The following is an 11016-nucleotide window of genomic DNA, read 5'->3' on the forward strand; positions in this document are numbered from 1 at the left end:
ATGGAATACTCATAACTGATGAATGGACATCTATGCCTGTGGAAAAGACATCAGCAATCAAATCAAATTTAGGGGCCGTCTCTGAAGTTACATGTGATATTTTTTTCTTAATGTCAATAGCATTTAAGGAGAATTACTTACAGTCATAAAAACAACTGTAAACCTAGGTTTCAGTTGTAATGCTAACCTTTTACATTTTTGATATTTATTCAAATAAACTGTAAATCATATGTAAACTCTGCTACTTTTTCTAAAGTTTTTGGAATGTTAAATATAAATAGCATTCGAGGAGAAATGCACACTTTAAAAATGTTTTATTAAAATAAATTGTAAATCATTTGTTAAAGGTAAAACGAAGAATGTGCATCACTTCCAGACACAATCCTGTGAAACTTTTTTGGCTGTTTGCGTTAATAATAAAATGTTTTAATGTCGGCAATAATTTCTCCACCACCAGTGCATCTAAAATTCTCTCTGACTTTCCATGTTCCCTTATGAAACCAAGAATAACACCCAAAAAATAATTGTTCTTATAGCCATGGTAACTGCAAATTATCCGTGGTTTTGTTACTTCAAAAACAGACCTAAGCCATCAATAGCCTTTGAAATTATTAAAAATGCATTATATAAAAACAATGAGGCAATAATGATTGGTTAATAATACTGTTAAAACACATTTATAACATGTTATAACATGCCTGCAAAGGGAGTCAAATGGTAGCTTTTACACTTACAGGAGGATCAAATCCTTGTTTAGGCTATTGGCCAAACATTTCATTCAAATATTCACTTAATTGTTCATATTTGGCCACTTTTTTGCTACGGATGACACAGCCTCTATAATTTATTCAACAAAAAACATGTGGACATCAAAACCCTTGCCAAAATAAACCATGCTTTTATCATATAAAACTGAAGAAACAGAACTGAACTGAAGAAAATCGTTTTCTTTTGCATGATTTCTGAATGTTTGAGACTGCAAAATAAACTAGACAAATGTTTTAATAAAGTCATGGCCATAGGTAACTGTCAAGAGCTACAATTGTATTTTATAATTAATACAATGCATTTATTAACTTTTTTATTTTATTAAAGTTCTATTTTGAAAATGAAAAAACTCTGTTATTGGGTTTTGATAAAACTGATTCGCTCGAATCTGCATGCGTTCAAAACCTCTTCCTGTTAAACGGAACATTACTGGATCCATAAGCCTAAAATAAATTGACACTATGACCCAACATCTGTTGAATATTTGCTCCAGTTCACTGGAAAGATACGCAAACATTTTCATAAACACTCACTTTCTTTCATATGCCAAGTTTTGAGAGGTTTTTCAGTTGCCAAGTTTTTATTTTCTTACTTTTGAAGCCACACAATGTGTGTGGAAAGAAATAACCCGTTTGTTTTGATTCACAAATCATTTGAATACCAAGGTGGACTATTTGTCCTACAACTTGTTATGCAGTAAGAAATACAGTGTAATTGCTCAAATTTACTGTTGGTTTAAGGACATCTCTGAGTGTTGATCTCACCCAGGTTTTCAGGTCATTCCTGCTTTGACTTGTTCTTCACCATTACAAAATGAACAAAAACGTGAGAGATCTGCAAGGATCACATAAAATCAGTACCTGTAATGCCATTTAAAATTAGTCAGCTGCAGAAGAGCTGGGGAAGTTTGGTGAAACCTTTCTCGGTGAAACAGCAGCCAACTGCCTGCAGGCTGCAATCCTGTACAAAAGAAAACTGAGTTGATTGACAGTTGTTTGTTGATGGTAGAAAACGCTCACTTCATTGCAGGAGCCGTTTTAACTCGGGGGCATTTTGAACTATTATCTCTCACTTTATTTGTCCCTTTTACGGGAAATTTGTTTTGGACAATACAGGTATTATGGCGTTTCTCAATATGTTGTCTTTCCATGTGATAATAAACAGCTACACAATGTGCCTGAGTGTGCTTACATCGTATGAATACATTTATCTACAGAAATCTACACACAGAATAAGAATAAGAATTTGTAGCGCTAATCAAAATCCTTCAGCCAATCAAACGGAACGTAACGTTACGTCATTAATATTAATGAGACGGGGGCGGGTTAGTGTAAACACGATGTCGATGACGCGCAAGTGCAGAAAGAAGAAGAGTCGGTGCTGAGTAATTGAATGCTACTCTTTTCTTTACCTCTGAGGAGATTCACTTTTACTTCGCAGACAGATTTGTTTAGCGGTTTTCAACTGGGGAAATAACGAAAGAGTGGATGCAAAGGTACGTTTAGGAGACTCTTAAAACAATTACACTTTGTTTACTATAAGGCATGCAATGAGCATTTTATTATTTGCATTAGTTATTTATAATGGGCGTGCATGGTGATGTTTAGCTCCTTCCTTATGCCTGTAAATACTGATGAATAATACTAATATATATTATGTTCCGTTGCCTTTCCTGGTGTTTCAAAATGAATGATATAAATCTGCTCAAGTACTATAAATAAATTAATAACAATGAAACATTACAGAAACTGATTTTAATTGCAATAACAAATAATTGCAATAACCCATAACAAATTCTAATGACTAACACCTGTTGTACTTTTTGGATTTTATATTCATAATTCAGATTTTGTTGTTAAAATTAAAAAATTTATATCAAAAGTTACTTAAAACATGGTCATGATCTTTTTTAATATAGATTTTATAAAACAAGACAAAAACCATTTAGGTTTATAATTTAACTATGTGCTGTGAAATCATTTAAATCATTGATTTATTGATTGATTTACCGTCGGTCACGTATTAATGTATTTTGTCCAGTTATGCCATGTTGTAAATCACATCTGTGTCTGAAAAGTATCATTCTGTCCTGATTGATATTAACTCGTTTAGAAACAGGTCTAGGAAGTGTGATTCCACAGAAGTGCAGGATTCCACTGTAAGTCATTGTTTGCAGTGCAGATTCCAGTAAGTTAGTGATGCTCTAGTGAATGGTTTTTGTGCTCTGTGTTTCTTTCATGCACATGTACAAACACTGACACCTCATTAAGGGAAATAACATCATAGTGTGGGAAGAAATGTGTGTAGAAAACATTCCAAGAAGTTCTTAATCCAGGCCATAATCTACAATAGACTCCTTTTTTTATTTTATTTTTTGCCTTAAATTCGTCGCATTGACAACCAGTGGCACCAAGGGGCTGTTTGAGCCCTCAGCAGAGAGAATGTCCCACACAGAAACATGCCTTTCCTTTCCTTTCCTTGCCAAAATGGCAAGTTTCCTTCTGTTATTGCTTTGTTGAAATATTTGTAATTGTGCTGTAAAGCAATGTCACCACTTGATGTTGCTTGGAAGCAAACCCATGCTTTAGTGTGCTATTTTTGCACCTGACTAGTTTGATAAATGCTTGCAAGGTAACGATCCTCTGACCAGTATCTGCTTCCAGTTTAATGCCCACAAACTGACACTAGGCTATATCATTATTGTATAACCAGGATTCAGTCACTTGTCATAGGTGTAATCACAATGTAAGTATTCAAAATTGATTAAAACAAATGCATCAAATTCATGACCTGACTGAAAATTTGAACATTTTTCAATTGCAATGGTATTTATAAAGAATGATTGTGACAAATTTACCCAGAAAAAGGTGTGGAAGAGGGTGTTTGGAAAAGGGTAAATGCTGTGAACATGAACCCATAATGCTCTCTTTCTTTAATTCTATCACTCAGATGTCTGTCTTAAATTTGCGTAAGAGCTTGTCATGTGGAGCAATTGCTAAATTAGGACTCTTGCACTTTCAAGTTGCGGCTCTCTCAAAACGTTCTGTCACCGCCCTTGCAGATATTTGCTTAAGTGTCACAAAGAATTATATGCAGTCACACAAAAACGAAACCCCATTTACAACACTTAACTCAAACAAGCCCTGATTGGGGTTTCTTGAATGCTCTTCTGGCCACCAGACAGCTTACAGATATCTCTGTTTGCTTAAATCAACAGCCATAACCACCACTCCATGAAGCTCCGCCAGCTCACTCAACATTGTTATATAAATGCAGTTAAGATGCATGTCACATTCTACCATTAATATGATAAACTCCAGCTGCGTTCTTGGCCTTACTGTCTATTTTTGTCTGTGATTATGACTTCACGCAACAACTTAAATAACCCTGTGAAAGAGTAGAAGAACGATGCTTTTCCAGACACAATATACAAAGACTTTTATTTTTGAAAATGCAACCATCACTGTTATTTTGGGTTGTCCTTGGAATAATAATTAAAGAGATTCATTCCATCAAATTTAATTGATCAAGATACAATGATAAAAAAATAACATTCTATAATATAAATATAAATTATATAAATAAATAAAAATATAATATAAAAAATAATTCTACAATAAATATGACAAACTCCAGCTCTTCTATTTTTGCTTCAGGCAAGAACTCAAATAACCCTGGCTGGAGTCGAAGAATGACACTTTTCCATTTATATAGACTTTTAATTTTTGACTTACCGGCGGTTTCTAATGAAAATGCAACCATCATTGTTATTTTGGGTTAAAGATTTGTGCAAATTTGCAATCATTTAATCTACAAATTTTGCTTGTTGGACAGCTGGCTAGGTGATTGACTAAGCAACAACCTAGCAACTGCATCCCAGCATCCTAGCAGCCACAGAAAACACCAAAACAATTGCAGAGCAACTCTCTGACGATGCGTACAACACTTAGGTGACCAGTAAAATAGTAACCAATGCCCTGGCAAAAACTCACACCATTTTGGAAACTGCATAGCAACACTCCGGCAAAGGTTAGAAATACCACAGTAACACCATTGCATCCACTGCGAACATAAACTTGTTAGAAAACCAAACCAACATTCCTCTTTTTCAGAGCTCAGTTCTACTTGAGGGCGATCAGATGTGTGTTCCTGAACCTGTCTAGACAAATCCAGCCATTTGCTTTGTCTCTGAGATAAACGATGAAGAGCTGATGAGCTGGGCTGGGCCTGACTAATGATAAAGAATCAGGAGAATCGGGCACTTCATCAACAGTTACTGAAGACAGACTAATGCCAAACTACTGGATTAACAGCATCTACTAAGAGTGTGCAGACACACACACACAAACACACAAGCTTAGACAGAGTCGTTCTTGTGAAACAGAATGTCTCGTGTCTGTTGTTGCTCAACACTTCTTGATAATGACGTCAGACACTGTGATTAAAGACAGGAACTTTATAGAAAGTCTTTACTGCAGTGAAGCTATCACTAATCATTGCGTAGATAAGGTATTATGCAATAAACACAGATTTGCTGATTGGATTACCTGCAGTGATGGCATAACCAGAAATAAGGTTTCTGCTTGAAAGAGCATGTATTGGAAATTGATCCAGACAGCAAGATTTTTAAAAGCTTTTGATTTGCATGTGTACATAGGCCTACAATTAAAAAATAACACATATAAGGACACACTCTGTGTTAACAGCTATAGAATTTATCTACCAAGGATTGAGATTAATTATTCTAATTGTACTCTGTTGTTATATAGTAGTTTTTTTCTTTTTTTAGATAAGTAAAATTAGGATTTAAACATAAAGGCAAAGAAAACATGAATGGAGACTTAGAGGAGTCTTTGCGGCCGTCCTCTATCTCCATTCTCGTGAATGTTTTGCCTTTGATAGTAAGAATGGCGCACTTGATTTAAATATGAATTAACTCATTCAAAGTGGGAACTGAAAGGAGTAAAAGAGGAATGTAAAATCTTTCTTTTCCTGTGTCTTTAGCAAGCGTGTGTCACATGATCTATGCATCTCTAACTGTCTATTAAAAGTGCAATGAAATCTTTTGCAATTTTAATGTACCGCAAAGAGAATTCTTTCTCTATTAGCATAAATAAAATTATGCATTCAGGCTAACAATTTTCTCCTAACATGTGTTCCCTGCGATTCGAACCACTTGCTAACGCAATGCTTTACCACTTGAGCTACAGGAACGCATAACTGTGCGACTTAGAAATTGCTTTGTAAATGCTCAAGAATGCTATATTTAGCTTTATTTTAGTGTGTAGTATTTTTAGTAAAATAAAATTTTGTCTCTAAAAAATAGATTATCCGGAATAAAATGCTATCAGGATTGTGAATAACAGAAATGTTGCAATTCCATTTCCTGCCACTAGTGGCTGATCTGGTCAGTGGGTGTAAATAATGCCTCATTCGAGTCATTTCTGTAAATGAGTATGCTAAGTAGGATTTATTATACATTTTAAGGCCATATTAGTATATTATAACCTCAAGTGCAGATGATGTCCTCCACATCCCATCTTTTTGTAAAGTGTCTTTACACAATAATAAACAAAGTCCACTGCTGAACAAGTAATGCTTCCCTGCCTTCAATTTTCAAAACTGTGTTTTGCATTTTTATTAGCGACACCAATATAAATATAATTCTAATATTTTCATGTGAAATTACACTAGGCAAGTCACATGGGAAAATATTGTCTGTAAATCCAGTCATGTTTAAGTTTTAACTATCTGACCTGTGTCTTAATATTCAGTGTTATTCAATACCAGAGAATATGGAGTAAAATATAGCATTGTGTGCTTTTTCTCTGCAGTATGATAAATGAATTTTTCCCAGTGGCTCCTGAGTCTGGTTAACACAGTTAGTTCACTCACGGTCTGCATCAGTCCTGCTGTTTTTGAATGTTTTTACTCTAATTGGGTTTGAATGAACTATATTTCCCTCTAATTTGGTTCTAACTTACTATATTTGGACTGTATAAATGTGGTTTGCATGCTGATTGAATGTGCTATCTGCAACATTTAGAGATCCATTTGTTTAAAATAATATAATATCAAATAATACAAAATAATATATGGGGATAATGTAGAGTTTTTTTATTTCAGGTTTAGTTTATTTTAGTATTTTAAGTTAAACTAAATGAAAATGAGATTAAGTTCTTTTTTTTCAAGTTAACATCTGTTTTTTTTTCAAGCAGTGATTTTTTTAAAATTTGTTCAGTTAACTATAATAAGCTGGCGCATGGACAAGCACCATTAAAAATTACAATAAGTAAAATGCTAATCAGAATACAACTTTATTCATGCATCTGTTTATGTACGACTACACTGATGCATAAACATTTCTGTTTTTCAGAATGTGAAGCAATATCTGATAAGATGGCATCTCTTAACCACTCCGCCTCAAGTCTGCCTTCCTGCACCTACAAGGAGGACTTCAAGCGCTTCCTCCTCCCCTCCGTCTACACCCTGGTCTTCGTTCTTGGTCTCCCGCTCAACTTCATCATCATCCTGCGGATATGGGGCTCCCGACGCACTCTGACACGGACCAAAATCTACATGCTGAATCTAGCCGGTGGCAGACTTCCTGTACGTCTGTTCGCTTCCGCTTCTCATATACAACTACGCCAGCAAAGATTACTGGCCATTCGGTGACTTCACCTGCCGCCTGGTTCGCTTCCAGTTCTACAGCAACCTGCACGGAAGCATTTTCTTCCTCACGTGCATCAGCTTCCAGCGCTACATGGGCATCTGCCATCCGCTGACGGTGTGGCCCAAACAAGGTGGACGCAGGCTGGCGTGGTTGGTCTGCGCTGGCGTCTGGGTGGCTGTCGTGCTTCTTTGCGCTCCAACGTTCGAGTTCGCCGCCACCGGCATCCAGCGCAACCGAACAGTGTGCTACGACCTCAGCGTTCCAGAGCGCTCCACAGCGTACTTCCCATACGGCATCACTTTGACCTGTCTGGGCTTCGTCGTGCCCTTTCTAGTGATCGTGGTGCTGTACTGCAAAATGGCTTGGGTTCTCTGGCAGGTCGGCGAAGCCAGAGAAGTATCAGCCATGGAGAAGAAGAATAAAGCTGTGAAGATGATCATCATTGTGATGCTGGTGTTCGCCATCAGCTTCTTGCCGTTCCACGTGACAAAAACGCTCTACCTGCTGGTGAGGACCTTTCCCACGGCCCCCTGCGAACTGAGGAACCTGCTGTCTGTGGTCTACAAATGCACCAGACCCTTCGCCAGCATGAACAGCGTTCTGGACCCCATTCTGTTCTACTTCACCCAGCCGCAGTACAGACGCAGCACCAGGAGTCTGCTGCTCAAGATCACCTCGCTCCGAGACAAGACTAGCCAAATCTGACTGGGGGACACCTGCTTTGGTCGAAAGTTTCTCATGGTACAGTCATAGACACTAAGGCACTACAGTTATAGCCATTGATTTTTAGGCTAAAGTTTACAAATTAGTGCCTTCACTAGGTCCCATTAGTGAAAGTTTTGTACCTTTATTTCTGAGAATGTAGTAAAAAAAAAAAAAAAAAAAAAGATTTCTGAGAAACGCTGTTGATAGTTTAAATCACTGAAACAAACACTCCCCCAATCAAAAGAATCACACATGTATCTTGATGGCTCCGCCCCCAAATTCATCATCATGCTGTGCAGCATCATCAGTGGACACGCCCCTTTCTGGTGATTGGCTACAAGTGTGTTTTGCCACTTGATCCCACTTTCCTCAGTGTTCCTCAGAAATCACTTCTGCACCTTTAAGAGTTTATTTCGACATCTATTTGTGTCTATAAATTTTATTACAGTTCAATCTCTAAAGGATATTTTCTCAAAATGATTTTTTCATATATACTGAACCATAAATCTCCACTTCAACAGTAGATAAAACTTTTGTTTTGGTTTGTTCCAGGGTTATAATAGTTAACTAAAACAAAAACTGAACCCATAAACATTTTCGTTAGTTAAATAAAATAAATGCTAACTGAAATAAATATTTTATGGCAGATAGTTGTGGAGGCAACATTTATCATTTTCATTAACTTTAGCTTAAAGTACCAAAATAACAAACTGAATATACAATTACAAATTTTTACAAACAATCAATGATGCTAAAATAAAACTGGTTTAATTTTTTTTCCCCTAAAAGCATCATAAACGTGTTTGACAGTTTGACAGAAATATACAAAATGTATTCAATTTAGCACATTTTTAATTAGATAATGCCACATATGCATATTTAAAATATACCATGTAATACAAAATGTAATGCCTTAATGTACTGTGATTAGTTAACTGGGGAAGTATGGTTATATCTATTAGTTAAACAATTACCCTGTTAACCTGTAGTGTCTTATGTTAAGATAACTTAGTAGGCTGTGTGGTTGTTAAAACCATAAATAAAGTCAATATTTAAATAGAAAACATCCAATGCATTAAGTACCTGTATGTGAAGGTTTGTACATAATGGTTAAAGGAAGTGACTCTTATTGATTGATTCAGTGTTACAAAAATATAATTTATGATGACTAAAACTATCACCCTACGGACACTTACATTTGCTTTGAGACAACAGCCCACGGTAGAGCTGTGTGTCTGGTATCTGAGCGTTTAACCCCTGCATGGCAGCCTGAGCGAGTGTCGTGATCGCTTATCTATCTGATCTTATGAGGGCAATAGAAGGGAAATGTTGATATAAGAATTACAGAACTGTGAAAGCAAAAATATCTTGCCAGTTTCCGATTTTTGATCCAAGTGGATTTTGAGTTTTAAAATTGCATTTAAATGTAATTTATTAATTAAATAATAATAATATTGTTAAATTATTGATTAATTATTGAGAATTAATTTGCACTGGATTTGCAAGAATAAAAAAGTTATATATATATATATATATATATATATATATATGTAAAGAAATCAATACTTCTGTTTAGCATGGATTTATTAATTTGCTCAAAAGTGACATTAACAAAACATTTGTAATTTTATAAAGATATTTCAAAATACATTCTGTTGTTTTGAATGTTCATTCATCAAAGAATCCTGAAAAAAAAGATCAGTTTCCCAAAAATATGAAAAACTGCTGTTCAACTTTTATAATAATCAAAACCTTGAGAAGTGTTTTCAAAATTCAGCTTTGTATCACAAAATAAATATCATTTTTTATATATTTTCAAATAGAAAAACAGTTATTTGAAAGTGTAATCACAATATTAGTTTTACTGTATTTTGAACAAATAAATGCAGCCTTGGTGAGCAGAAGAGACTCCTTTTAAAAACATCTTAGCAACCACAAATGTTTGAACAGTACTTTGCATGTGTGATATTTAGGATAAATAGGTCCATTGAGACAGTGTGGAATTATGGATGAGAGATAGAGATGAATGAAAGCATTTGGAGTTGAATAATTACACATCTGTTTAACACTGCATCTGCTGCACATTATCTGAAGGTCATTATCAGATGTTTGATGGTTTTATAACACTTTGTACAGCTCAACATCCTTATGATGTAACATCATGTCCTACAAGAGAAGGATCTAGTGTTAACAATAATTGATCCAGGGACGGACTTCACATAGAAAGACATATTTGCACTGCATGTGCAGTCATTGTGTTTTTATGAAGCAGTTTAATCGTAGCTGTAGACCGCTGGTTATTTGAAGCTTTGACATGACCGAAAACTACAAAAAGAAATGCCTGGAAGGCTGGGTTTACAGAGTGGTTAAACAAATGATTTAGCATTATTGTAGAGTGAGTGGGCATGTGTTTTAGTCATTTGGCCAGTATTATGTTTATGAATTGTTAAATATTAATGAATTTTGCCCTATATCTGAATGGTGAAGAAGAACATTTATTTTAGCACTTTTATGTTCGGAGTAACTACTGCACTGTAAATACTGTATACTACATCCTGTTTTTATTAATTCAGTTATCCTTAAATAAAATATTTTTAAATGCTATTTTGCATTTTGAAATCCAGTTTTGTGACTGTCTAATTAAAAAAATATTGGGTGTACAAAGTATTTTGGCAGATGTAGTAGATTAATCTATGTATACATACACAATCTGGATACCGTATACATACTAGAAATATTAATAGTACTGTGCTATTTTAAACATACTGTACACTGTTAACTGCTGACTTGTAACGTGAACATGCAGCGACTTCAACCTGTCTTGAAACAAGAAGTTTCTGTCTCAGACTCTATTAACGGCCAGTAGATGG

The 11016-nt window shown here is 35.3% G+C and overlaps 1 pseudogene; it reads left to right on the forward strand.

Moving 5' to 3' along the window:
• The first annotated feature begins 2133 nt into the window (after positions 1-2133).
• LOC113077134 (P2Y purinoceptor 3-like) lies at positions 2134-8557 on the forward strand (annotated as a pseudogene).
• The last annotated feature ends 2459 nt before the right edge of the window (positions 8558-11016 follow it).

Source organism: Carassius auratus, unplaced genomic scaffold (genome assembly GCF_003368295.1).
Source record: "Carassius auratus strain Wakin unplaced genomic scaffold, ASM336829v1 scaf_tig00021643, whole genome shotgun sequence".
Classification (NCBI taxonomy): domain Eukaryota; kingdom Metazoa; phylum Chordata; class Actinopteri; order Cypriniformes; family Cyprinidae; genus Carassius; species Carassius auratus.